Below are 26,794 nucleotides of genomic sequence, written 5' to 3'. Positions count from 1 at the left end.
AAAAACAACATTAAATAACAGGGAGGGAACTTGCGAAAAATCTGTCAACCTCTAAAGTGGCATGATTTATGCTGAGTATCACATGGAAGCCAAGCTCAGAAACTGGATTTGAAAGTGTTTTTCTATTATTTTTGTATCTAATTGAACTTGCGAAACTAGCTTCCATTTTCATTAAGAATTTGAAGCCCTTCCATGAGTTAAATCTTTGGTTGTTTTAATTATGTATTTTCCAGGATCTGATGCAGGACTAGGTCAGTTTTACTTAGAAAACTGTAGGTAATGTTAGCCTTAGCTAGTAATGCGTTTCAGTGGAACTATCTTGGATTATAAAATTACAAGAAAAATTGTGAAGTAAGGGTGTAAATAGTTGGGATGATACTAGAAACTAATTGAAGATCTATGTGATATTTTTCTTTATAAATACCAGTTTTCAGTTGAGTATTATGAAGATCTGGGGATGTATATCTTTGACAGCAGATATACATCAGCAAGCTTTTATTTGCCACAAGTGGTTCAGACAGAATTGTTTGGCACTTTCTGAAGCAAAACTAGGAAGAGGCATTTGTGTTTTTCACATTCAAAAGTGAGTGGCCCTCTACTTCTCCCTGAACTTTACTGCCTGAGGGTAGTTAGAAAGGACATAAAATTTTAAGGCTTTGGGGAGGAGAGTGAGAGAGAACAGTGCATTTTCTCTATGTCAGGGATGCCTTCTGTTGTCACTGTGAAAACCTGCCTGCAAGTCTGTTTGCACATGCTCTGCAGAGAATAACAATTTTAGCAGCTTAAATCCCTTGATTCCACCCGTGTTGCATATGTTTCATTCTGAGTGTGGGCCATATTTCCTGGAGAGTTTGTATTTGAGTTGCTGCAGCTGGTCTGAAAGATCTTCAATTCTCCTAGGGATCTTGTGGCACTGCAGCAACATGGAGGAGGGAATTGCCCGACTGCAGTGGTTGTGGGTCTTGGGGTAGTATCAGGTGCTGGAAGGCATGAAATAAGTGTGGGAAGAGCTGACTGAGATATGGCTGTTTTGAAGAGAGTAAAAGGTAGGACAGGAGACTGGCTGAGTTGGGATGTAGAGAAATCAAGACTGGAGATTAAAAGAAAGAGCAGGAAGGAAAAAAAAGGGGATATGCTAGAGAGAATGCATAGGAAAACCTATTAGTAGAGCCTTCAGGCTTCTCTAAAATCTAAGCGGGTTTTGAAGGCCATGCTTATATTTCTTTTGGTAGCTCCGAACAAGTTTGGATATAACTATCTTGTTTGTTCTATTCATATTGCCAGTGGAAATGGCTTCCAGCTATTGACTAGTGTCCATATATTTCTCCTTATCTGACAGCTACCTGAATCATTCTGATGTTGGCATACATGAGCAGGGCCAGTGTATAACTGGAAGGAGAGCTATATGATTTAGGCTTAGGCCGGGGTATGTTTAATCTGAGTGAACAGTACAGGTTTTGCCCCAAATTCCTTACCATTCTTATCCTGACATCAATTTTTTGTGAAACTGGCAAACTCTCCTGGTCCCTGAAGAGGATGGCAAGCAGTGATTAATCGTTACTGAAAACTAAGATGATCTTGTAGCTCAAACAGAGCTCACTGTAATGGAGCTAATATATTGAACCTTGCATATGTTATGTTGGCATGTAGTAGATTATTTTGTACATCAACAACTAGGAAAATATTCACAAAAGTTATATTTAAATACTATTTTTTGACTGAAAAATCAAAGTTGTGGTTGACATTTCTTATTCGTTTGCAGTCAGGCATGACATACAGTCAAGCATTTCTTGATCTACCATATTTCTGCAAAAACAGTTCCTCCATCAGCATACACAAACGTGTCAGGAACTCTGTTCATTAAAGAATATTTCTCTTTATTCCTATTGCAGTACAAGCAGGTGTTTGTAAGGAGACAACATAAGTGTCTTGAGGTTGAAGCAGCATGATGCTGCTTCAGTAGAATGGGATTCTGCTTCTGTCAAAGAAAATTTGGTAAGACATGGGAAAAGACTTTTATAGCAAACTTCTCTGAATGGCTATTAGATGATTTGTTCCTTATCAACAATTAGTTGATTGTTCTTTACTTTAAGAATGTAATTGGACACTTTGTGGTCTGATACACAGCAGTGCAATAGATACTAAGCTGATGCATATTGAATGTAAGGTAAGTCCTGTGGCTCTACATATTGCCTATTAGAAAATGCACAGGAAAACCAAGAGCTCTGTGTAGAACATCAAAAAGTCAGTGAATTTTTTATTTATTCTCTGCCTCTGGGATTGAGAGTATAAAGAAACTTCTCTGAGCTCCTTTTCTGAGCAAACATTGGAAGATGAGTACGTTAGCCTACCTGGCACATATTGAAACAAGATGGATGGAAAGGACCTTCATGGCATTCTTATGTATATTCTTATACATAAAATATATATTCTTGTTCATAAAATCTTATATTTTTGTATATTTTTCTCTACTATATCCTTAAGTGCATGTCTTACTGTAAATTGGCAGTAGCTACAAACTTCATGGGCTCTTCTAAGAACACTAGACAATAGGAATTTCCACTTGGTGTTGCTTCCATCTACAACTGAAAACCACTCTGTCTTGTTCTCATTCTACCATCTTCCTCTGTCTGCAGCTGCAAGGTATAAGTTCTGCAATTAGTCATGGTTTAAGTAAATGTTAAAATTCTGTCACTCCTTAAAGGAAGTGCTAATTTCTTTAATAGTTCACTCATGAATTTCTGGGATGTCCAGTAGCTTTGAGACTTAAAAGGCATGTTCACTGGTACTGCGTTAGGTGTAGGTATAGCTCCATCTTTGGTGAAGTACTTGAATTAATCTTAGTTTAGCACATACCTTTCATGTATCTGTGTAGGAGGTGTTAGAAGTAGCTGGGGATCTCACTTTCTGGTGGCAATTCAGCTGTTGTTTTTAAAGCAGAAGCCACATACACATGACCAGACAAATTTTTTCTGAGGGATGCATTGCCTGCATGTTTGACTACATCTGTGCCAGTACTGATTTTTAACAAACAAAAAACTAAACAATGTTGCCTGAAACTCACCCAGACACTGCCGTGTTCAACAGGCGATTAGCCTGCAAGAACTGTGACAGCCTGCTCTTTGGCAGAAGGGCAGCTGAGCATTGAGAGCTTGAATGATGAGAATTGCAGAATTGAGGTTGCTGAGAATGAGCAGACTGCTTTTATTGTTTTTTAAATAAACTCTAGCATTTTTTATCTGAAACCTGTGAGTTTCTCATATTCTTTAAAAGAACAGTTTTCTACTCAGGAATCAGGAGGATTTCTTGAACTTTATGTAGAAATGCAGTGAGTGAAGAAGTAATTAGAGTCCTTTCATCTGACAGGTGGGAGAGTGCAGATCAGCTGTCTTGTCCTTAGTGGAAGAGATGAAATCTGAACACAAGAGTTTACACCTCTTAGCTGAATGCTACTGTAAATGGGTAATTAGTGAGTTTTAAGTTACCTTTTTTTTCTACTTCACAGTCATCTCCACGAATATTTTGTGCCCCAACCCATACTTTGAAGGGAGAGACTGATATACTCCAAATAATTCCCCATAATCTATTTCCATATAATTTATGACATGCTGTTGCTGGGGCTGGCGGGACCCAAAGATTTAGCAGGAATCTTTCTGCTTGCTTTCCTTCTCAATATTCTGATATAGTTAGTCAAGGAACGCTCATTTAATAGAGAAGATAGGTTTAGGTTGAAGCTCAATGTATGTTGCTTGAAGGCATATGGCAAATTCTATATCATGTTAAGAGATTATGATTGTTGGAGGCAAGGCTTTAGAGATTTTTGGTAAGTAAGTTTATTCCCTGCTCACTTGCTGATTTAATCCAGTGCCTTATGAAATCAGCCTGCAATTTTTACTGTTATTCTTGTAAATGGTCAAACTCTGTTAAACATCCATACAGATGCAATCTTCAGCTGTTTTCAGTAGAAGGAATCTTGCATATAAGATTTTAATTAATGGATTATTTATTATAATACTGTCAATAGTGCTTGTTTGTGTAGGAAGAAGAAACATGAGTAGAACAAACAAACTTTTACATCCAAGAGAGATTGTTTAGCTCTATGTTTATCTTGGGATAACAAAACCTGACAGACTTACTCAACCTGTAGCTTAAGGGCAATATGAAATGCAGTGTGCTGCTTTTCTGCTCGTTCAAAAGATTCTCAGCAGATCAGTTTTATTTTTTACTCCATCTGAATATTTCTCAACCCATTTTTTTTTTTCTCTCAAAAAATGTGTGTATTTTTAGAAAGCCTTTGAAGTAAATATGATGATGTTGATGTTTTGGGGTTTGGAGGTTTGTTTTCTTTAGAGGACAACTGTGTGGTAAGGTTGCAGTCTCCTTGGCTTATGGTTCTTTCTTTTCTTTCTTTTTTTTTTTTCTTTTTCTTTTTCTCCATGTCTTGTTTCACTCTAGTGTTAGTCATTACATTTTGAGCTGTTACATGTAAACAATTGTCTATTTCCCCCTCTGCACTGATGACAGTTTGAGTGTTTTTTATTGTTGTTTTGATTTGTTTTTCTTTCCTTGCTGGTCTTTACTAATGGCTTTGTAGGTACATTTGGCTCCAAACACACAAAAAGGCATAATGAATGCAAAGAAATTTTAATCCGAGAAAACTGTTTAGATGTGAGAACTGAATTAGCACAACTGTCCTAAGTTTCGAAAACAGTGATTTCTTTTACTAAATGCCTGCCCACAGATAAAATCTGCCAACAGCAAACTTCATGTGATGGGTCAACCTACTCCTTTAATAAGGAACCCAAATTAAAAGTGAGAAGAAATGTTTTTAGATTTGGTTCTTACTCAGGGAGGACACAAAAAGAGAATAAATTTCTATGATGAGATCATTCCTGTCTTGCCCCTCAACAAAAACATGCCATTACATCAGGTTATCATATTTTTGTATGTCATGCTAAGCTGGCTGAACAGGTTAACTGCTCAAAGCAGGAAGAGGGATCTGATTGTTCACGAATACCTCCACTTTTCCTCATGATATAAAAAGTTGAAATGTTTTTTGGAGTTCTCAGGTGGTTTTGAATCTAGAGTGTGTTTGACTTTTTCTAATGTGATTCAACTGTGCAGGTCAGTGGCTCAATTCCATATTTTAATGGATCAAGTGCATGGCAAAATGGTCCTTTCTACTCCTATTATGCTATAATTCTGTTAAGCTTAACAGACTCCAAAAGTCCTGCTGAGAGGATTTGTTGATTTGCCTGTGGATGCTGGAAGGAAATGACAGAATCACTTTGTACCTGCAGTCTTCCACCTCTAGTGTTGTAATGGGCAATTTAGTGCTGTCAGTTATTCCCTGTACAGGCTGTGGCCATAAAATTTTGTCAGGTCTTTTGTGCAGCAAAGTGGGAACATTGGGGCTATTCTTATGTCAGCTATGTAAGACACAGTACAGGCTTTTTAAATGCTTCAGACAGGGAGGTGTCACTGCTGACTCAGAGAAGTTGTGAATAGAAAAAGTATTGGATGTTGTCCTGCATGTAATACAGGTAATGTTTCATGACGGAGGGAATAAAAGATGTGCTATAAAGAAAAGAGAGGTGGATTGCTAGATGGGTCTTCAAGTCAGAGGAATATTTGTGTGTCTTGAATGCTGTGATAGTCTCAGTTGGCTTTGTGACCAGAGGGACCTTTCTGTACCATGCTCTTATAAAGACTATGAAGCTGCACTTACTTTAATATATAATTCACAGTAGCTGTCCTGACACCTGCTTTGTAGACCACAGAATACTATGTTTGTTTGTTATGGCTGTATATTGATTGGCTAGGTCTTTGTTAGTGAACACTGAGTTGACAATGTCTGTGCTTTTTGCAGTACTTGCTTCACTGGGAATAGAATCCCTGGCTGAGATTTCTTTGTCTGAAAGGAACAAAAAAACTCTGTTATGGGCAAGGAATAACTCTGTGCCTGAGAGGGAGCACTAATGGCAGCAACCAAAGCTGAATTAGTAAAAGAGAAGAAAAAATTCTCAATAATTAGTAACCAAATATGGTTATATTTAAAGTAAGAGAAATATATAATGAGAATAATGTGTAGCAAGTGAATGGAAAAGCTACTGAAATCCATTACTGAGGACATATTACAAATGAAGGGATCTGATCTCTGTTCACCTGATTTTTTTCTCCCTAGTCAATTTAATTCACCTTTAGACCAGTTCTTTCTTAATTTCTTACTCTCATTTCTCTTGAAAACTCCCATTTCTGTCTTTTCTTGGCTTTTTGTGTAGCTTATCCTGTCCTTACTTATCCCATTCCACATCTTCATAACATTGATTTCTCCCTTCCAGCACAACTGCTACCCAGTTGGCTACTCTTCCATAACTGTGCAAGATTGTTTGCCTTCTTTCTGCCCTTGTTCTGTCACGACTACCAATTCTTTAGGACATGGAATATTTATAAGGGTGTGTACAGCAGGACTGTAGTGGATTTTACCCTTTGTATAATTGCTGTCTAATAAATATGATTAATATTAAATGCCTACTATTTGCCTAATATACAGTCTGTTTTGAAATTAAAAATACGAGGAATACTTGAATAAATGTCAACTCTTACAGTTGTAACGTTTTAAGATTGCAAATGTCAATGTATGCTATGTAATGGTGTTTGCCTGTGTGTGAAGTACATTATAATCACTGATGGATGAATCTTAAAACTTTCCAAAGTTCACAAAAGTTAATCAGTCCAAAGTTTATATGCTTTTAGAAAGTATTGAAATTTTTCAGTGTGCAAATGGAGAGGAAATCAGGATGGATCAGGATTAACTAAGAAAATACCGAAGCATTCAAAATGAAAATGCAGCCCCCAAGGAATTTCGGCAATAAAGCATTGTCCAAGGTGTATGATTGAAGATTCTCATCAGTTTAGACATGCTTATGTGGTCTGGGAAAAAAATATTAGCAGCAGAGGCCTCTCATTCATTATACATGCAATTACAAAAATGACATGTGAAAGGGATCAAGGGGGGATGATTTTGACTAATCAGTGAGCCAGCTGAAAAAAACTGTGATGAAATTCAGGTTTCTCATATTTCTCTGCTCAATTTTTCTTCTTAAATAGAAATCTTTAAATGGTGATTGCAAGAGCAGGGAGCAGTCCTTTCTACAGGCAGTGTTTTTTTCAGTTTTTAGTCTCGGGCTTTTCAAGTGATAGACCAAATATAAAGAAGTTAAAAAAAATCATAGTTAAAGCAGAATGTATTAGCCTGATGATTCCTTTGGATCTGAACAGAGAGAATTCTGACACTCAGTTTCTTTGTAGTTAGAAGGAGAAGGATCAGACCTATGTCAGCAGAGGTGGACACCTGAGTGTTGTTCCAGTCTATCATACAGGTTTTTTCAGTTTCAGGGTCTGAATCAGCATCTTGTTTCTTACATACCACTCTGTCTCTTTTGTAATGGACTTAATGTACACTAAATGATTCCGTGACTTAAGTTTTTGGTCTTCAGCATGACTGCAGTTCTGTGCTTTCAATCCTGCTTTGAGTAGGAATGTGTGAATGAACTAAACATGGGCTCGCCTTGAGTGAGAAAAGGTGGTTAAGTTTAAATACTTGTTATTAAACACATTGTTGGTTGCTTTTTAATTCACCAGCAAAAATATGCATATGTTGCTACCTATCTGAAAAATGTAGGAAAAATTCATTCTGCATTCATGCTTTTAGAATCATGGAATAATTTAGGCTGGAAGAGACAAATCTAGATATCTGATCATCTGTAAATCCAGTCATCTAGTCTAACCCCCACTCAGAGCAGGTCCAGTTTGGTCAGGTTGCTTGGGGCCTCAGCTAGTGCAGATTTCTGTTTCTGCAAGGATGGAGATTCCACAGCTTCTCTGGACAGTCTGTTGCAGTATGTTTGACCACTGCCATGTGTTTTTATTTTTTATTTTTTATTTTTTAATGTATGTATAATTGGAAATCTATCTGTGTCCATTGCCTCTCATCCTGTCTCTGTGTGCCTCTGAGAAGAGTATGGGTCAGTCTTCTTTATACAATCCCACTAGGTAGGTGATGAATTCTCCTCATCCCTTTCTTTAAGCTGAACATATTCTCTGCTCTTTATCTTTATTTATGTTATGTTTTCCGGTTTCCTGATGGTCTTGATGGTCCCTTGCTGGACTTGCTCCAGCATATCAATATCTTGTACTGAGGAGCTCCAAACTGGCACAGTGCTCCACATGCAGTTTCACGAGTGCTGAACAGAGCAAAATAATCACATACTTCAGCCCATCGGCTATGCTCTTGTCAATGCAGCTCCATGGGTGGTTGGTTTTTATCTCTGCAACAGTATACTGCTGATTCATGGTTAACGTGTCCACCTGAGGCCTCAAGCCCTTTCCCATGAAGCTGTTTTCTAGCCTGTCAGCAGCCAGCCTGTCGTATTCCATGAAGTTATTTCATCCCAGATGCAAAAGTTTCCATTTGTCTGTGTTGAATTTCATGAAGTTTCTGTCAGCCCACTTCTCCAGCCTATTGAAGTATTTCTGAATAGTAACGCAGTCCTCCTGCATGTTCATCGCTTCCCCCACTTTGATCCACACTTTCTGAGAGCGCAGCATGTCCCATCACTCATGTCATTCATAGAGACCTGAAATAATAGTGGATTGAACTATATCGATCCCGTTGTACCACTGCTGACACCCACATGAGCACAGTGGTCCAGCCACTCTTCTGTCCGCTTCATAGCCTGTTATTGAATCACCCTCTCACCAACTCATCTGTCAGCACACCATGGGAGACTTGTTCATATGACATTTGTATCTCATGGTACCTCTCTGAGTTCTATTTTTCCCTTTTAGTGTTTTTGTATGCTTTTAATCAGGATTCAACTATTCCTTTGATCTAAGCAAGACTGATGTTCTCTAGGAAGTGCACACTAGATCAAGGACGCGTTCTTAATATGACAATTGACTATGCTTGTGTCAGACAAATATGTGTTGAATTTTGTGGCACAGTTTTAATGTAGCAACATGTGGTTAGTTATTACAGGGTAAGACTGACCAAGGTATTAAGAACAGATACATGGTCTCATGATTGTTTTTTGGGGGGGCTCCATATAGAGGGGCAAGAAAACGGATGGGTACCTCTTACTTTCTTGTTATTTAGGACAGTGGCTGATCGCTGTCATGGAAGGATATATGTTATAATTGATACCCTTGAAAAGTTAATTTGAGGGTGGGAAGGAGGATTGGGAAAGGGCTACACATCAGGCTGTCAAAATCTCTCTCACGAGAGATTATTCAGAGTTTTCTTTTCAATGGCTTCCTAATGCAGTAACCGATCTTGCTTGATAAGTTGACTGTAGCAAAAGTGAAATGTTAACTGTGCAATACCTTTATTGGCTGAACTAATCTATGGATGAAAGAACACTTTCCCATTGGGGAAATAATGGTGTAGCTACCCGTAATTGCAATATTCTCTCAACCCCAGTTGATTTAATTTAGCAATCAGACAGAACGGCTAGGAAGCTTCTTCCCAGCCCTTCCGAGCTATGATTTATCTTCATTTGGCTGACTCAAAGAATGCTGACTATCTAATCCACATGTAGAAACTGCTCTATTTTTAAAACTCTGGGTCACTTTGTGTCCAAGGCAACCATTTGAAGCTACGAAATCCTGGTATCTGCAGAACTTAGTCCAAGTATGTACGAGTCCAGCTACAGCAGGCTATCTCTCAGGGTCTGACAGTTTATCAACATAAATATATGGCAATGCAGATATCATCAATTTGTTTCCATGGGATTAAAGCTAGCAATAGTTGTTGGCGGCTTAATAGCACTGCTGATGTTTAAACATAGAGAGCTGCTCTTTCCTTTAGCAATCTTTTTTTTTGCTTCCTTTAAAAAGGAATTGTTTTTTGTTTCCTGGGGTTTAGTTTTTATTAATAGATTAGCCATATTAATCACAGAGTTATTCCAGCTCTCATAAAGTGTTATCACAGTTGAGCAAACTGCAAATGTACTTGCATGTGTTTGGTCTAATTAGGCAACCCAGTACTTCATTCCTGATAACCATGACTTCGTGATCATCATAAAAGAGTGTCAGCAAAGTGTCCTGAAGGTGTGTTTGATACCAGCAAACTAGGGCAAGATACAACTCCTTGACAAACTTATTAAAAGTATTGTGAAGTGTCTGCTTTGGCAACTCAGAAGAGATTCACAGGCAAGACTGTGTAGCTATTTATTTCTGCATTTTTCTCTACTTTTGATTTAAAAAAAAAAAAAAGGTGCATCTCTATACATATCTTAATTAAGGTTTACAGTAATCCTCCATGAGTTTATAACCTTATTCCTCATCTTCTAGAGATGTGTATGCTAGGTCATAGAAAGAAAATTCATGACAGCAGGCTTCCTCAAGACCATTCTTCACAAATCAAACTGGGGAGATCTAGTAAAAAGACACAAGCTTTCCTTGTCACTTACCATTACCTACTTTACAGGTTGTAGGTATGTGACAGTCTCTCTTCTCATTTTTCTCCTCTTACTGGTTGCTCAGAAATACTAAGTATCTTAAAAAATCTAAACTAAATTCCCCAAGTGCTTTCCAGTTGCAGTTGCACACCTTGATTGTGTTGTGGCTTCAGGCTGGGAGGAGACTTCGACCTGCATTGTCCCCAGTGTGTTTTGACCTTCAAGGGAAGAATGTGGGGTACACAGATGGGAAGGGATCTCAGGAAGACCAACTGTAGCTTTTCTCCATTGTGAGGGTGGAGGGGTGTTTCCAGATCAAGGGCGCTTCAACATGGCAATATGTTTATGTTGTGCAAAGGAGCTGAAAAAAAAAGCGTCATGTAAACTGTAAAATTAAAAAAAAAAATTAAACTGTAAAATTAAACTATATTTTACCTATAGCAAACAGATCATTTCTTACTGTTACAGTTATTCTTATTTGTAAAAGCTTGCTTTAGCTAAAAGCTAAAGAGAGATAGATGATGAGAGATTTCATGAAACATTTATTTGCAGAAATGACCATGTGATTACTCTCTTCAATTCAACAGAGAAGTGCAAAGTAATTATGTGGTAGGATGAAAAATAAAAAATGAGCAGAACCTGTGTTTCCTTTTTGCGTGGTTAAACTTCTTTTCAAAGATTGGTAGTGGCTTCCAAAAAGGTGGAAGTGTACCTATTTTTGTGGAGTCAAACCTATTCTGGAAATGTTTGAGACCTCTTTGGAGGAAAGTGAGTTGTTCTATGAAAAGACTGGGAGATGGATACTGTAATCAAGTAGAGGAAGTCAAAGGGCAAGAAGTGATATGCTCAACCTGTTCTGAATTCTTGTTATCCATCTAGCAAGTTACTCGAGTTTATTCTTACTTTACCTTCTCTTTTGGATAATCATTTGTTTGCACTTTATATGTCATCATCCATTTGGCATTTACTTGTTCACCATTAATGATAACATAGTTAAGAAAATATGAAATAACTCCCGTTCATTATTATTTCTCTTATCATAGCATCATAGAATCATTAAGGTTGGAAAAGACCTCCAAGATCATCTGGTCCAACTGTCCGTCCACCTACCACCAATATCACCCACTAAACCATGTCCTTAAGCACCAGGTCCAACCTTTCCTTGAACACCCCCATGGATGTTGACCCCACCACTTCCCTTGGCAACCAGTTCCAATGCCTGACTGCTCTTTCTGAGAAGAAATGTCTCCTCATTTCCAACCTGAACCTCCCCTGGCACAACTTGAGGCCATTCCCTCTAGTTCTATCACTAGTTATCTGTGAGAAGAGGCTGACCCCTAGCTCCCCACACCTTCCTTTCAGGTAGTTGTAGAGAGCAATGACATCTCCCCTGAGCCTTCTCTTCTCCAGACTAAACAACTGCAATTCCCTCAGCCACTCCTCAGAGGACTTGTGTTCCAGGCCTTTCTTCAGCTTCGTAACTCTTCTCTGAATTCATGAGAAAAACAGCAGTGTGTGATATTAGTGTTCTTATGCCTCCTTTAACTTCTTGGAGTAATTTGTTCACACATACTATGTGTTTAATTTCATAAATTTATAGTAAAAATAGTGTTTAATAAATAAACATCTTACAGTCTTTCCTACCAACTCCTAGCATTTTAATTTATCTATATGCATATATCAAAGTTTGCTGGCTTCTGTCTAGAGTTTTGCCACTTCATCCTGTTACTTGTAAGATGCTGTTCACAATTCTTGTTGTATAAGCTGGGTTTCCAGTTGAATTAGTTTTTCTTTTTCTTTTTCTTTTTCTTTTTTTCTTTTTCTTTTTCTTTTTCTTTTTCTTTTTCTTTTTCTTTTTCTTTTTCTTTTTCTTTTTCTTTTTCTTTTTCTTTTTCTTTTTCTTTTTCTTTTTCTTTTTCTTTTTCTTTTTCTTTTTCTTTTTCTTTTTCTTTTTCTTTTTCTTTTTCTTTTTCTTTTTCTTTTTCTTTCTTTTCTCTTTTTCTTTTTCTTTCTTTTCTTTTCTCTTTCTCTTTTTCTTTGTCTTTTTCTTTTTCTTTTTCTTTTTCTTTTTCTTTTTCTTTTTCTTTTTCTTTTTCTTTTTCTTTTTCTTTTTCTTTTTCTTTTTCTTTTTCTTTTTCTTTTTCTTTTTCCTTTTTCTTTTTCTTTTTCCTTTTTTTCTTTTTCTTTCTCTTTTTCTTTCTTTCTCCTTCTCCTTCTCCTTCTCCTTCTCCTTCTCCTTCTCCTTCTCCTTCTCCTTCTCCTTCTCCTTCTCCTTCTCCTTCTCCTTCTCCTTCTCCTTCTCCTTCTCCTTCTCCTTCTCCTTCTCCTTCTCCTTCTCCTTCTCCTTTTTTTTTAAAAAAAAGTACCTCAGTCTCAGAAAGGTTGTGACAAGAGGGCCTAACTGAGAAAGTCCTTGGGGTTTAACTGCTAAATATTAATACTTTTCTAAAGATCTTAGGAACAAGCTAGGGAATATATTTGAATAAATATAAAAATATAAAAAATATATGAATATATTTTTATAATGTCAACAGTGACATTCAAGCCAATGCCATAGTAGACTACCACTTTTTGTTACTGAAAAATGTTGAATAGTGTATTAGTCAAATAAAAATGCTGGAATTTGGCAAACTTGTCTCATATTTTCTTGTGCTGTGCCTGATTATCTTGAGTTAAGTAACCTTTGATAATTCATGGAGATCCAACTCTCATTACCATGCCATGAAGGAAAGAATTTTAAAAAGATTAATTTCAGGGTAGGTCATAACAAAGTGAGTTTTGAATGTACAAGAACGGCGTGAAAGGCTGACAAAGGCTTCTAGACTATCTAAAATTCTTGAAACTAGCTGAAAGAGAAGCTTTTTAAAGTTGCTGGTGTTATTTTAAAGGTATGTTCAGGTAATTTATGTAGATTTTTCTCAAATGTATTCCATTTTTCATGGTTTCCATTGCTTGAGTCTGTTCTTGCTTAATATTACTTTGCTTTTATTAAGGCAACTTATTTTACAGTTGCCTTATCCATCTTTATGTGGAAGAATTGGTCTTCCTTCTTGCTAGTTTTAGAAAAATCTGCAAGTCTAATAAATATTGCTATGAACTCTACAAGAGAAATTTCCTTAAATTATCAGAAAGGAAAATGCTGAATAGATAACAGGCTGCAAGATACTAAAAACTAAAATATTTTTATTTTTCTTAAATGAATTTTTTGAGCCAGCTGTCATCTAAACAGATTCTGAAGTTTGCAGATTAGCTTGGAAGTATAGCCGTAAGGTTTTAGGAACTGAATTAGGCATCTTCTAATATTGGGTTTCTTCATAACAATTCTAAAAAATGAGACGTACTTCATAAAGCATGGAACAGCCAAAGTAGATTGGCAAAAGCTGTGGTAGTTTTACTTTTCTTTACAGTTGCCTGAGTATTCATTTCTGAAAGCTTTTCGCTGTAATCTTGACCTGATTGTAGGGAATCTAAGGAATGTCCACTTTAGTTCAAATTTTATGACACTGAATTGTGATGTGGAGTAGGGTATAGAGCATTGTGAAGGGACTTGGACCATTTTGATTGTGTTCCAGGCTCATTACACAATTTTAATTGATTAATTGCTCTTCTCTCTACTGTACCTTTTCTTACCTTTCCTTGTAGGTAAGTAGAGACAACAGAGTGCAGTTGTAACAAGCTTGTTTCCTGTATTGGACCCAGATGTTGAATCTAGTGCTTGGTACCATACAGGCAACAAGACCACCCCAAAGACACTGTAATATACGTACTAATGCTTCCTGGAATATTGCTGTCTGGAAGATCATGGAAATGTTGCAGAAATGCTTTTATGTACAAAAGTAGAACATCTATGTGTATTTTTATACAATGCATGCCAAAAGATTAGGATATTGTGTACTATGGCAGTTAAACAGATTGATCAATTGGCTGCAGAACTTTTATTCTCCCTAAATTGATCTGATCAGCAGTATTTCCAATATCTAATACTAATAAATACAGTCCTAATGGGATCCTGTATATCCTAATCTGAAATAAGTTGGGCATTTTGATCCTCATTGTGTTAGCAGGAATCTGTGTTGGTGCTAAGATACTTCTGTTAGTAGGGAAGAAAATGTCTTAAACCGAGAAGCCAAAATGAAAGAAGTCAGCGGATGAAGGAATTTATTTTGGATGCTTTGTTTGAAGAAGGGTTGTCTTAAATTTTTGGATGCCAAAGATGTGGGATATTGTACTTGTACCTGATGAAAGGTTTTTTTTCCACAAAACTTTTTTTTTGTTGTTGTTTGTTTGTTTTTCCTTCCTCTGAAAAATAGAGGATGGAGGCCTAAAATGCAACTAAAATGTTGCTGAAATTTAAAGGGTAGTAAGAAAACAGAGTGAAAGTTTTGGGTACAACTCAAATATTTGCAGCTGTCTACAAAACAAGACAACATGAAAGACGGAATGTTGTACTGGGAGTGTAATGTGGGAAATGCATAGCCATGATGATGAAGGTGAAGAATAAACTGAGAATGGAGGAAGAGGTGGATATACTGGAAACAGAGGAGGAGAAGCTGTCAAAACATACATGAAGGCAAGAAATAAAGGTAAAAGAAGATATATGGAGGATTTTTCCTTCTGCGACAAACTGAGCTGTCATAGAACAGTTTACTGTGAAAACTGATTGTTAAAATAGAGACTTGATTGATATATGAAATCTTTGAGTCCTCAAACTTGCAATGGGTTGCATGGTTGAAAGACACTTGTTCCAACAGCTGTTCCAGGACTTCTACAACAAAATTTCACTACCTTTCAGGGGGAAATATGCTGACAGGCATCAGTGTCTCTTTACAACAGCACCTATAAGATCCAGAGTTTCTGACAACAGACGTTTTACGGAAGTGAGAGATATAACTGTCTGATTGTTTTGTCCTATTAAGGGAAGGTAGATTAGGTTTTAATAGCGTTGTTGGTTGGCTGTGGGATAGCTCTATAATGAAATTGTGTTAGAGGTGGAACAGGCATGGTCTGAATTCCCTTTTCCTTTTGCAAATAATTGTTTGGGGGATTTTGGATATTATCTTTTGTTTTTCCTGTTAAAATAACTTCCTATATAGGATATGTAGGATGTCTTGTATATTCCCAGGATTGGGCCTTAGTAGGAATAGACATTTTCAAAATGCTATTGTGAAAAGTTTTGCTAGAACTGGTATTGATATGTGAAGTTAAGTTTTCCTATAACTACAATGAAAAACTTAATAAGAACTTTACAGTAGGTTTAAATATAGTATATAATATAATGTAATATAGGAAATTGAAGAAACAGTATGAGTGCCAAATTACTGTTTGATATTTTTAATTTATGTAAATACAAGAAGGTATGATCATGATTGCTTTCTTGAAACTTAGTTGTCAATTTAGATAGATTATATAAGATTTCTGCCTGTAGAAGTAATTTTACTATTAATGTTCTTTGAAATAATAATTACTTTTAATTTACAATATTTACTTTCCTTTTAGAATTTTATTTTCATTCTGTCTTTAGTTAAACATCTTTTGCACCCCTTTCTTATCAGTGTAGCATGTCATATTTGTTATGGTGCTTTACCCTTGCTGACTGGATTGCATAATTAAGTTGTTAGCTTAAAAGAATTTTACTTTTTAATGAAAAAGTCTGGTCACTTTAGGGCTTGTAATTTTCTTAGCTAATGTGTGAAGGTCAGTATAAAGTTCACTTATTCCTGGGTGTAATAACAGTCTGACTTTTTTACTAAATAATTACTGGGCCAAAACCCAGTAATGCAGGGTTTTATAAGTATTGAAAAATTAATTTTTTTGAGAAATAAAACTGTTTATTTTAAGGGGTCACACATGGGTTTTCCTTAACTTTCACTGTAGACCTGTTTCAATTTTCCTTCCAGTTGATTTATTTTAAAAATCATATCTTCAGAACTTTAAGTGAATTCTTTAATGAAGTAAGGCTGATTGCACAGCTGAAGAAATTTAATGTTAAAGAGGCTCGTAGTTACTTCAAAGTTATAAAACTGACTTGTATCCCCAGCAAAAGGAGGAGTAGGATGGAAGTGAAAGGGATAATGAAGGAGAGGGCTCTAGAACTCGCTAAAGTGGAATTAGGAGTCAGCAAATAGCCTATTAAGAATGGAAAGTGGATTAATCAGTGAAAAGCCAGCACTTTTATCAAAATTATCAAAAGAGTCTGGAGATAAAGTAAGGAATTCAAAAGGTAAAGCACTTTGCAAAGAACATTAAAACTTCTAGTTGCCAGGTACAAACAGACTACGGAAAACTAGGGCTGTTGTGCACTGGGGATGTGATATGGTCCCCAAACTAAATGAATACTTGCTAAATTGAATTAGGAGACCGTGCAAAGGAAGAATAGCTGAAAGGAATGAGGGAATAAAGATAATAAGGGTGAAGTACAAATGTGCACTCAGGCCAAGAGACTAGCCACTCTCTACCTGAAGCATAAAATTTCAAATTTATCACCAGCATAGGGCTAATGATAGTGTGCAAGGTGGGATGAGAGCTGAAACTCTCCAAGAAAGATGGAAGAGGTGTAGAGGAGAGCTACTGAAATTCTACTTTCTAGGAAGAAAACCAAAAACTGATCTTAAATAAGCCATTTTGTTTGCAATTGAGCATGGTAGGTATCATGTTTATGTGTTATCTAACCCATTTATGTCAAAACAGAAAATCCTGCTACAGAAAAATGCTTTAAGATAACTTTGGCAGAACTGGGAGAGGAAATTAGGAAATGAGCTGATGCATGGTTATGCTACCTCACTTGAAGAGGTAGATGATCTGGAAATTTGTATTACGATGGTTTAACCCAACTTAGCTCCATCAGAACAGTACAACTGAACAATGTAAGCAAGTCTGATGTGTTTAATAAAATGATGTTTGATTGCTGATTATTGTATACTCTTATGAGTTTGAACACCAGGGAGGAAGAAGTTCAAAGGACAAGTTTAATAGAAACATGTATTTATAGGTATGCAATAGTCCTTGTGGGCTGAAAATAACATTTCTAGCCATTAGAACAGTGAAACTAATGCAATCTTATCTAAGGAGAACTAAGAGGGTTTTGAGAGAGCTTGTTAAGGTATGATATTCGGTTGTCACAAGCCACAACATAGGACTAAATTTGATTATCCAATTCCATCATTCCAGGTGACAAATGTATCACAGAATCACTAGATTACTTGCAATAATGTATTTAATCCATTTTTTTTTTTTGTTCCCTAGTGCTTGCTTGTATAGCTCTGCTATTTACTTATAGATTTACAATGTAATAATGTTCAGTATCATGTAAAAAGGATCTTTTAACTTTGGGTTTTTTCCAGTTGAACAATATGGCACTTGTCTTAAATCCCTTAGCCTTTGCAGTTTATGGAAGTAGATCTACAGTCATCTGTTAGAAGTCCTTTGAACAGAATCTTTAATCTGCTTCCAGGAAAACCTGCATTTTATTAGATACTTGAAAGATTCCTAAGAATGTTCATAGGCCCTCAATAAGGTTTTAGATAACACATTTTTTTTAATACTTTGGGACTTTGGAATGTAGATATGTCTAAATCACCATAATAGATATTGCATGAACTTTTCAATTTTATGTTGATCTGCAGGAATTTTTATTGTAATAAACTTCAACGTGATATCAGAATGCTGATTTGTTTCCCCCACATCTGAGGCCAGTAGTGGTCCTTTGACCACAAATAAGAAAGACAACGAGAATGTACATTACATCTTACCATTAGGTGTGAGCAATGAGGCTTAAATGGCTGCTTCAGTATAAGCAGGACTTTGAACTTCCCATTGCTGTTTTAGGCTGAAATTGTGGAGAGTTGACACCTAGATATTATATCATGCAGTCATTGAAATATATTTATGTACTGTGTGGAGTAAGATACCAAGGAGGAAGAGCTGCCTGAGATTTTGCTGCAAATAGGAGTGTGAGGGGGTCACACTGCATGTTTCTTGTGTCGTATACCTTGGTAACAGGATGGAAATTTTAACTGAAATCTGCTTACACACATTTTGTCTGAATTAATTGAAATAGCCAGAGTACTGGAGAGGTCAGTACTTTTGGGACTTTGTGAATACATGTGAATATACTCAGTGACTACTGAGACCCTGTACTCAGGGACTAGTGAATATATGGAAGCCTGTAAGTGCTGCTGTGTCTACACATATCAGTGTTGCTCTGAGGCACAATTCTAGATCAAACTATTTATGTGTTTCTGCATGCAGTTCTTGCAAAGAAGACTCATGGACAGTGTTCTTTAGAGCACTGTATCTCTAGAACTCTCTCCAAAGGTCTCACCCAGAGAGGTTCTGTAACTATTTGCCATACCATCGTAGTAAGCATCAGTCATTAATTCCCTGGATTGCCTGCATGACTGAGATAACTGGACTAGCTAAGATAAAAGACAAACTGGAAACTCAGTGGTTGCCTGAAATTTCAGTGATGGTTGGGCTGCAGCTAGTCCAGGTCGGGATGTCAGCCTGCAAATCAGGGTCAGGATCAAGGAGATCCATGGCAGGACATAAGCATGACTGCAGAGACCAGCAGTCCTGCAGTGTTGCTGAGTCAGGGACTGATGGCTCCAGCACAGGCTGAAATCAGACCCCATGGGCAGAGGGCATGAGTGAGGGTCCCAGGTGATGCTGATCAGGGCAAGTAAATGTAGTTAGTGCACTCGTCACTCTGGTGTAGAGGTACTGAAGATCCTTTAAACTAGATATTCAACAAATGGCTGCCTGGCTTGAGGAGCACCGGAGCAACTCTGAGAACTACGGCATGGTGATCCGCACTGGAGTCCTGTGCTACAGTTAATGATGGCATTTCTAGTACCCGTGGTTTATGGTCTCATTTTATATGGTGCTGCCTTTGTGGTGGACTTATTGCTTCCATTGCAAGGAGGCTAAGAATAAAGTAATGTGTAAACATTTAATTCAGGACCTCAGGCTGACAATATTATCTTCTTTTGTTTCTTCCGTGTTACTCAGTTACACTTAAGCACTTACCATTTTTAGTGGAGTTGTTAATAGTTATTCTGATTATACAACTGTCTTCATGCTACACTGTAGATTGCATAATGTCCTATTAGAGCCCTGGTTAGCCAGCAGATCTATCTTGCAGCCAGCTGTAAGAAAACACTTTCAGAAAAGTGCACTCCCAGTGGAAGTTATTCAGATTTTAATGAGCAGGATGTTTTATGGTCTTTGCTAATAAAAATGAAACTGGAAGAGAGCATTCTTTTGCCAGAATGTGTTCCTATACATATTGCCAGAAATTGCAGGCTATGCATGAACTGTTGTAATTCCAAGCATAGTCTGTCAGAATATGAATATGTATTATTCAGTTAAGTGTTACAGTATCACCACATAAATAGTAATGATACTGTGTGCTGAAATGGGAAATCCCATTTTTATAATAATAATGCTAACAACAGAATAGAGCACTAATGTGTCTTTTTAAACATTCAACAAAAAGTAGTTAGTGACCTCCCTGCTCAGCAGCTCTCTTCAGGCAAGAGACCTAAACTTTTTCAGATTCTCTAACTGTCCTTTCCAGCTCTCAAATTCCCAGAGGAACAGCATATATTAAGAACTAACTGCCTACAGCTTGTGGGCTTACAAAATATCACTTCAGTTTTTTCTTCATGACAAAAGCTATTTGAAAGCATTCATTCAGTTATAAATAGAAATTGCCTGAACAGTTAATTCTTCTTTTAAAATGTGTTCCTGAATATACCAAATCCTAAACCAAATGCTAATCTAAAATTTAGTCTGGGTGTTGAAAATTATATACAGCTAATAAATTTGAAGAAGAATGTTTGAGACAAAAATAGATTTCCTTTTTGCCTTTCTTTCCCAACTCTGACGAAAACATACTTAAAACAATTCCAACGTTTGTGCAAGGGTCATATTCCTTGGTTCTTTCTGAACATAATTTGATTGATGTTGCTGTTGGAGCTGAGCCGCGAGTCCATGTTGCTGCTTTGCCACACTGTCTCTGAAATCAGCATACTGGGATATGGGAGAAAAGAGTTTTTATTTTTTTCTCTAATTGGTTCTGCAGTTAGTCTAGTAAGACTCTTTGCTGTCTCATTAAATCTATAGGGTCATTCTGTAAAGCATAGTATATTACCTGTCCTGGAAAGAACTTCAAGCGTTTGCCATCGGTATTTTTTAATATCTATTTATCATTCTTATTTGAATGAATGATGACCTGCTATTATCTGGAAGAGTTTTTTTGATGTTTGGTCTGCACCAACATTTTCATCATAAAATACTTCACAGCATCTTGTACATTATACTTTAGCCCAGAACAATTATCTAGTTTGGTTCCTTACATTGTTATTTAGTAGGTACCTCATGTTATCTAGTAAGTAAGAAGACTTTTGACGCAGTGGTTGTAGGATGGGTACATTTACGGTGAGGCTACCCAGACCTAGTCAATTTAGGGTATAGATCATCATAAGCTGTCAACAGTGGAGGAACAAGATCAACAGTATTTATAAGTAATGAGGTGCATAGGTTTTCATGGAGAATCTAGGTGGTTGTTCTATATCCATAAGTAAATTGGTGTTAGCTTAATTCTTCTTTCATCCTTTATTTTCTTCTTTTTTCTCCCTCCATCTCCAAGTTCAACAGTGATAAACAAGTTAAATTTAAAATATATCTAAGGACTAGTATTTAACCATAGTTCATTGATCAGTGCCTACATGCACAAAAACTGGGTAGTTAGCTGATGGACTGGTCTGGTTGCACTAATATGTTTGATGACTGGGTATGTTTTTTACATATATATATATATATCATTGCTTTGGTGTGAACTGATTTTTCAGTGTATTCTTTACTTAGTGAGAGACAGGTTTAATTTCAATAATATATATATAATAGTTTGTTGTGCTAGAATAGTCTGTATCGTGTGTTCTGGTACTGTGTTAAGCCTGAACCATTTTATACTATAGCATAACATAGACAGAGCTACATACTGAGCAGCAGACAGAAAGGCTTTCATCCTGAGGGCACCAGTGGTATGGTATATTGGGTTAAAAGAGGTAATAAACAGGTGCATTTCCCTATTACTGTGCCGAAACATGAGACTGACTGCTGAAGGTGTCTAGCTATTTAGAGAACCATCATGGTGTTAGGGTTTACCTCCAACAGTGGAGCTAACCTAAAGCTAGAATTTATTTCTGGTTTTGCAGTAGGAGTTCAGCTGCAGAAATCCTCAGTACATAGGATTTTTTTTTCCCCTCTGGCAGATATATACCATTTTGTTTCAAGGTTATACAAAAAGAAACTTGTATTCCCACCCACAGTTTGCTTCCAAGAAACCAGACCTAAGGAAATGTAACAGAGTGCAGAATCTAATGTCAGAATTAAGTTAATCTGCACTATCAAACTTTTGTCAGAATCACATCTAACTTTATATGCTTCAGCATGGTGGCTCTGGGAACTTAATTTCTTTCAGATGATTTATTGCAACTTTGTTGTTGTGTTCAGTAATGAATAAAACTTGTAATAAAAATTGGACTAGTAGTTTGTTTGTTCCACAATCATTTTCCCTAGGGACTGTTCTGAGTTGGAAATAGTGAGATTTAACTGTAAAGAGGGTGTTTTATCATTTCAGCTCTTGCTTTGACCCTTTACAGCACAACACACTGTTTTGCAGGTGTTACCATTCTAGTTGGGAACTTGGTTCTTTTGTTCAGAAATCTTCTCCAGGTCAGTTAAAGGTAATTCTAATTGACCACAAGTCTGTTACCGTCTGTACTTCTGAAATGGTATTGATCACATTCTCCTTTTCCAGGGAAGAAACCATTTTCATCTCTTTCACTCAAAATGTTCAGACTGCAGGAATGCATATATCTCAAAATCACTTCCAGTTACTATTGTGATGACATCTGAGAGTAGTGCTAAGGAGTAAGAGATTCATATCATGTGGTTGTAAACTTGAATCCTGCGATGACAATCCTCATGTAAGCCATCTGTTAACACTTGGGGAAAAAAAATGTGCAGTATATTCAACAGTGGTCCATGGATCCATGGGTTACATGAAAGTTCACGTGTGACCCAATAGTGTCAGCCAGAAATTTTCTGTTTATATCATTGAACAACTCGAAGTACAAGCATATCCACCTCTTGCTTTAAATTGAAATTCTGTTCCTAATGGAAGTCTTTTAACAAAGTGAGCCTCCTGTTCATCTGAAGACAGAGAAGAGACATGGGAAAGGAGAATAAGGAAGGAGCATTGAAGCTAAGACTAGTGGAATTTCCTAGAAATGGAAGAGAGAAGACAGTGTTGTAAAAATGCAAAGGTTGTGAAATGCTGAAGGAACAGATGATCATGGGATTTGGACAGAAGAGAGTAGCATGTCTTGTAAAAGGAAAATCCAGCTTCCCTGGATGACTCCATGAAGAGAAAGGAAACTGACTGAACAAGAAATGGCCTATTTATAGAAATAACAGCTAGATGCCTCTCTGGAGAGGAAAAAAATATGAACAGACTTCTTGGAGGACACTGTGCTCAAGAGTTATTTTGGAAATGCGTGTATTGTTTTCACTTTGTCTAGAGTTCTGTTTTAGCTACAGCAATAAAACTGGAAAGTAATTTGAATGAAAAACTTAAGTTAGATTTCATCTTCTTTAATTTATGACATCTACCTCTGACTTAGTAGCAGTTTTATGCAGTATTTCTGGGATTAGTTGTAATTTGACCAAACATAGCTGTCTACTTTAGGATGAGATGAATTGTACCTTACAAGCATGTATTTTTCTCTGCTGTTTTTCAAGGGAGACATACTTTCAGTTCTGCAAGTCTGTCTCCTTTTAGCAGTTGTATGTCCAACCCACTGTAAGATGTTAGCAAAACTTTTTGTTTACTGTGACTTGAGGTGGATAAAAGATGTCGATTGAAATGTTACATCTCTTGGTATGATATACTTAAAATTCTCAGCCTTCTAGTACCCATTATGAACATCACAGGCTTTGAGAACACAGTGTGGTATAAATGGTTTCCCAAAGTGATTACAGCAGGTTCTTCACCTTGCACAAGCAAGCTTGCTACTCCATAGAGGCTGCACTGAGGTTAGGGCCGTTATTTAACAGGTCCTCCTGAGCCAGATGAGAGCTTCATCAAAGTGAAAACTGAATTGTTGATTCAATATCTAGCTGAATAGGAAAAAGTCTGAGTCTTTAGCTGAGGACAGAAACATAAATACACAAAAGAATGTTGAGAAACAACCTTTTTTGATTTACACTATCATTGTAACAGTGTTCTGCAAGTATAGCCATGGTGTAAACAGGCTATTTAAATGCACCAGAAGCTAAAAATTAACTGTAATAAGTTTTTACATGAATAAGTAAAAGAGATTTTGCTCTGTTTAAGTAGTATACAAATAAGTGTCCTCTGTTCCAGGGCAGCTGTATCTTTCAAAGGATGAAAAGATATTCAAAATAGCTTCCTTCCTTCCTTCCTTCCTCTCTTCCTTTCTTCCTTTTTTTTTCCTTTTTTTTTTTTTCTTTTTAAACCCTCAAAGCAGATCAGCTTGTAGATGTCAGTGAAGTCAGGAGATAATATTGCCCAGTGAGGATGGCGTATTAGGCTTATCCTCAGTGTATTAATCTTAAGATCATGTTCAAATAATTTGATTCATATCAATCAACCAGTGATAGGACTGCCTCTCTGCTGCAGAACACTTTTCAACATGCTGGGGATCTCAAAGAGGTCATAGGACTCTCTCTCAGGTTTGTAGGCTGTGACAATTTATTAACCTCTTGAGTTCTTCATAATAACTCAGTGGTCACCAAGCAGTAAAATTCAACAATCTTGCAGCTACAGTTAACAGCCCACAAACAAATAGGAGCCTGAGATGGCACAGGAAGGGTGTTAAGCCTGAACTAGTTCCAAGTCAGCAGTAATTGCTTCTGGATTCATGATAGCTGCATTTGTTTTAAATAGAAATGATGCTGTACAACTGTTTCTCTGCTAAAAATAAGGAGGGTGAAGTAACACAGACACAATTGTATCCTTCCTCCCAAAAGTTCAGCTCCTCCCCCTTCTCCACAAACAGAATATTGATAATATTTTTTCTTCTTTTCCTTACCTCCCGCTTTCCTCTCTTGACTCTTTTCTTTGCCAAATTCACCTGTGAGCCTGTTCTTGTCACTTCTTCAGTAATCTGAAGCCCACCTTGCCAGTCCCTGAACTAAAGGGCAGATGTCACTCCTGTTCTGTAGTTAATGCTGGCATGTTTTCACTGAAGCTTCCTGAAGAGGAACAGACACTTATGTGGCTGCGTGTCATGGCTATCCAAAGGAGCCATAGATCACGCCAGAGCTTCACCTACACATCTCTCTCCCTTTAGACAGAATCCTGTCATGGGTACTTCTGGGATTCTGTCTTGGCTGGCACATTTACAGCATTTTTTGTCTGTACTGTATTCTAATAGGTAGTCAGAAACAGCCAGAAAACCTTGTACAACAAAAAATCCTTTTACAAATACATCAACGCGAAACGGAGGACTAGGGAGAATCTCCATCCTTTACTGGATGCGAGGGGAAACCTAGTTACTAAGGATGAGGAAAAGGCTGAGGTGCTTAATGCCGCCTTTGCCTCAGTCTTTAGCGGCAATACCGGTTGTTCTCCGGACACCCAGTGCCCTGAGCTGGTGGAAGGGGATGGGGAGCAGGATGTGGCCTTCGCTATCCATGAGGAAATGGTTGGCGACCTACTACGGAGCTTGGATGTGCGCAAGTCGATGGGGCCGGATGGGATCCACCCAAGGGTACTGAGAGAACTGGCGGAGGAGCTGGCCGAGCGGCTTTCCATCATTTATCGGCAGTCCTGGCTATCGGGGGAGGTCCCGGTTGACTGGCGGCTAGCCAATGTGACGCCCATCTATAAGAAGGGCCGGAGGGCAGACCCGGGGAACTATAGGCCTGTCAGTTTGACCTCAGTGCCGGGGAAGCTCATGGAGCAGATTATCTTGAGGGTCATCACGCGGCACCTGCAGGGCAAGCAGGCGATCAGGCCCAGTCAGCATGGGTTTATGAAAGGCAGGTCCTGCTTGACGAACCTGATCTCCTTCTATGACCAAGTGACGCGCTTGGTGGATGAGGGAAAGGCTGTGGACGTGGTCTACCTTGACCTCAGTAAGGCTTTTGACACCGTTCCCCACAACATTCTCCTCAAGAAACTGGCTGCTCTTGGCTTGGACTGGCGTACGCTTCGCTGGGTTAGAAACTGGCTGGATGGCCGGGCCCAGAGAGTTGTGGTGAATGGAGTCAAATCTGGTTGGAGGCCGGTCACTAGTGGAGTCCCCCAGGGCTCGGTACTGGGGCCGGTCCTCTTTGATATCTTTATTGATGATCTGGATGAGGGCGTCCAGTGCACCCTCAGTAAGTTTGCAGATGACACCAAGCTAAGTGCGTGTGTCGATCTGCTCGAGGGCAGGAAGGCTCTGCAGGAGGATCTGGATAGGCTGGAGCGATGGGCTGAGGTCAACTGCATGAAGTTCAACAAGGCCAAGTGCCGGGTCCTGCACCTGGGCTGCAACAACCCCAAGCAGAGCTACAGGCTGGGAGATGAGTGGCTGGAAAGCTGCCTGGCCGAGAAGGACCTGGGAGTACTGGTTGATAGTCGGCTGAATATGAGCCAGCAGTGTGCTCAGGTGGCCAAGAAGGCCAACGGCATCCTGGCCTGTATAAGAAGCAGTGTGGCCAGCAGGTCGAGGGAAGTGATTGTGCCCCTGTACTCGGCTCTGGTGAGGCCGCACCTCGAGTACTGTGTTCAGTTTTGGGCCCCTCGCTACAGGAAGGACATGGACGTGCTCGAGCGAGGCCAGAGAAGGGCGACCAAGCTTGTGAGGGGTCTGGAGAACAAGTCTTACGAGGAGCGGCTGAGGGAGCTGGGCTTGTTCAGCCTGGAGAAGAGGAGGCTCAGGGGCGACCTCATCGCTCTCTACAGGTACCTTAAAGGAGGCTGTAGAGAGGTGGGGGTTGGTCTATTCTCCCACGTGCCTGGAGACAGGACGAGGGGGAATGGGCTAAAGTTGCGACAGGGGAGTTTTAGGTTGGATGTTAGGAAGTACTTCTTTACCGAAAGGGTTATTAAGCATTGGAACGGGCTGCCCAGGGAGGTGGTGGAGTCACCATCCCTGGAGGTCTTTAAAAGACGTTTAGATGTAGAGCTTAGGGATATGGTTTAGTGGAGTACTTAGTGTTAGGTCGGAGGTTGGACTCGATGATCTTGAGGTCTCTTCCAACCTAGAGAAATCTGTGAATCTGTGAATCTGTACTATGCTGCATACTTTTCTTGTTAT

The 26,794-nt window shown here is 38.2% G+C and overlaps 1 protein-coding gene and 1 long non-coding RNA gene across 2 annotated transcripts in view; both read left to right on the top strand.

Annotated features, from left to right (window-relative positions):
• GABRG3 (gamma-aminobutyric acid type A receptor subunit gamma3) overlaps window positions 1-26,794 on the top strand; it is a 345,355-nt gene that overhangs the window by 31,388 nt on the left and 287,173 nt on the right. The window lies entirely within an intron of this gene.
• LOC106035759 (uncharacterized) lies at window positions 16,350-23,785 on the top strand. The gene is made up of 3 exons (XR_010826645.1): window positions 16,350-17,100; window positions 22,144-22,207; window positions 22,282-23,785. It is a non-coding gene; the product is annotated as an uncharacterized lncRNA (long non-coding RNA).

This window comes from Anser cygnoides, chromosome 1 (assembly GCF_040182565.1).
Source record: "Anser cygnoides isolate HZ-2024a breed goose chromosome 1, Taihu_goose_T2T_genome, whole genome shotgun sequence".
Lineage (NCBI taxonomy): Eukaryota > Metazoa > Chordata > Aves > Anseriformes > Anatidae > Anser > Anser cygnoides.
The sequence above is the reverse complement of the archived record's forward strand: the minus strand, read 5'-3'. Positions and strand labels throughout refer to the sequence as shown.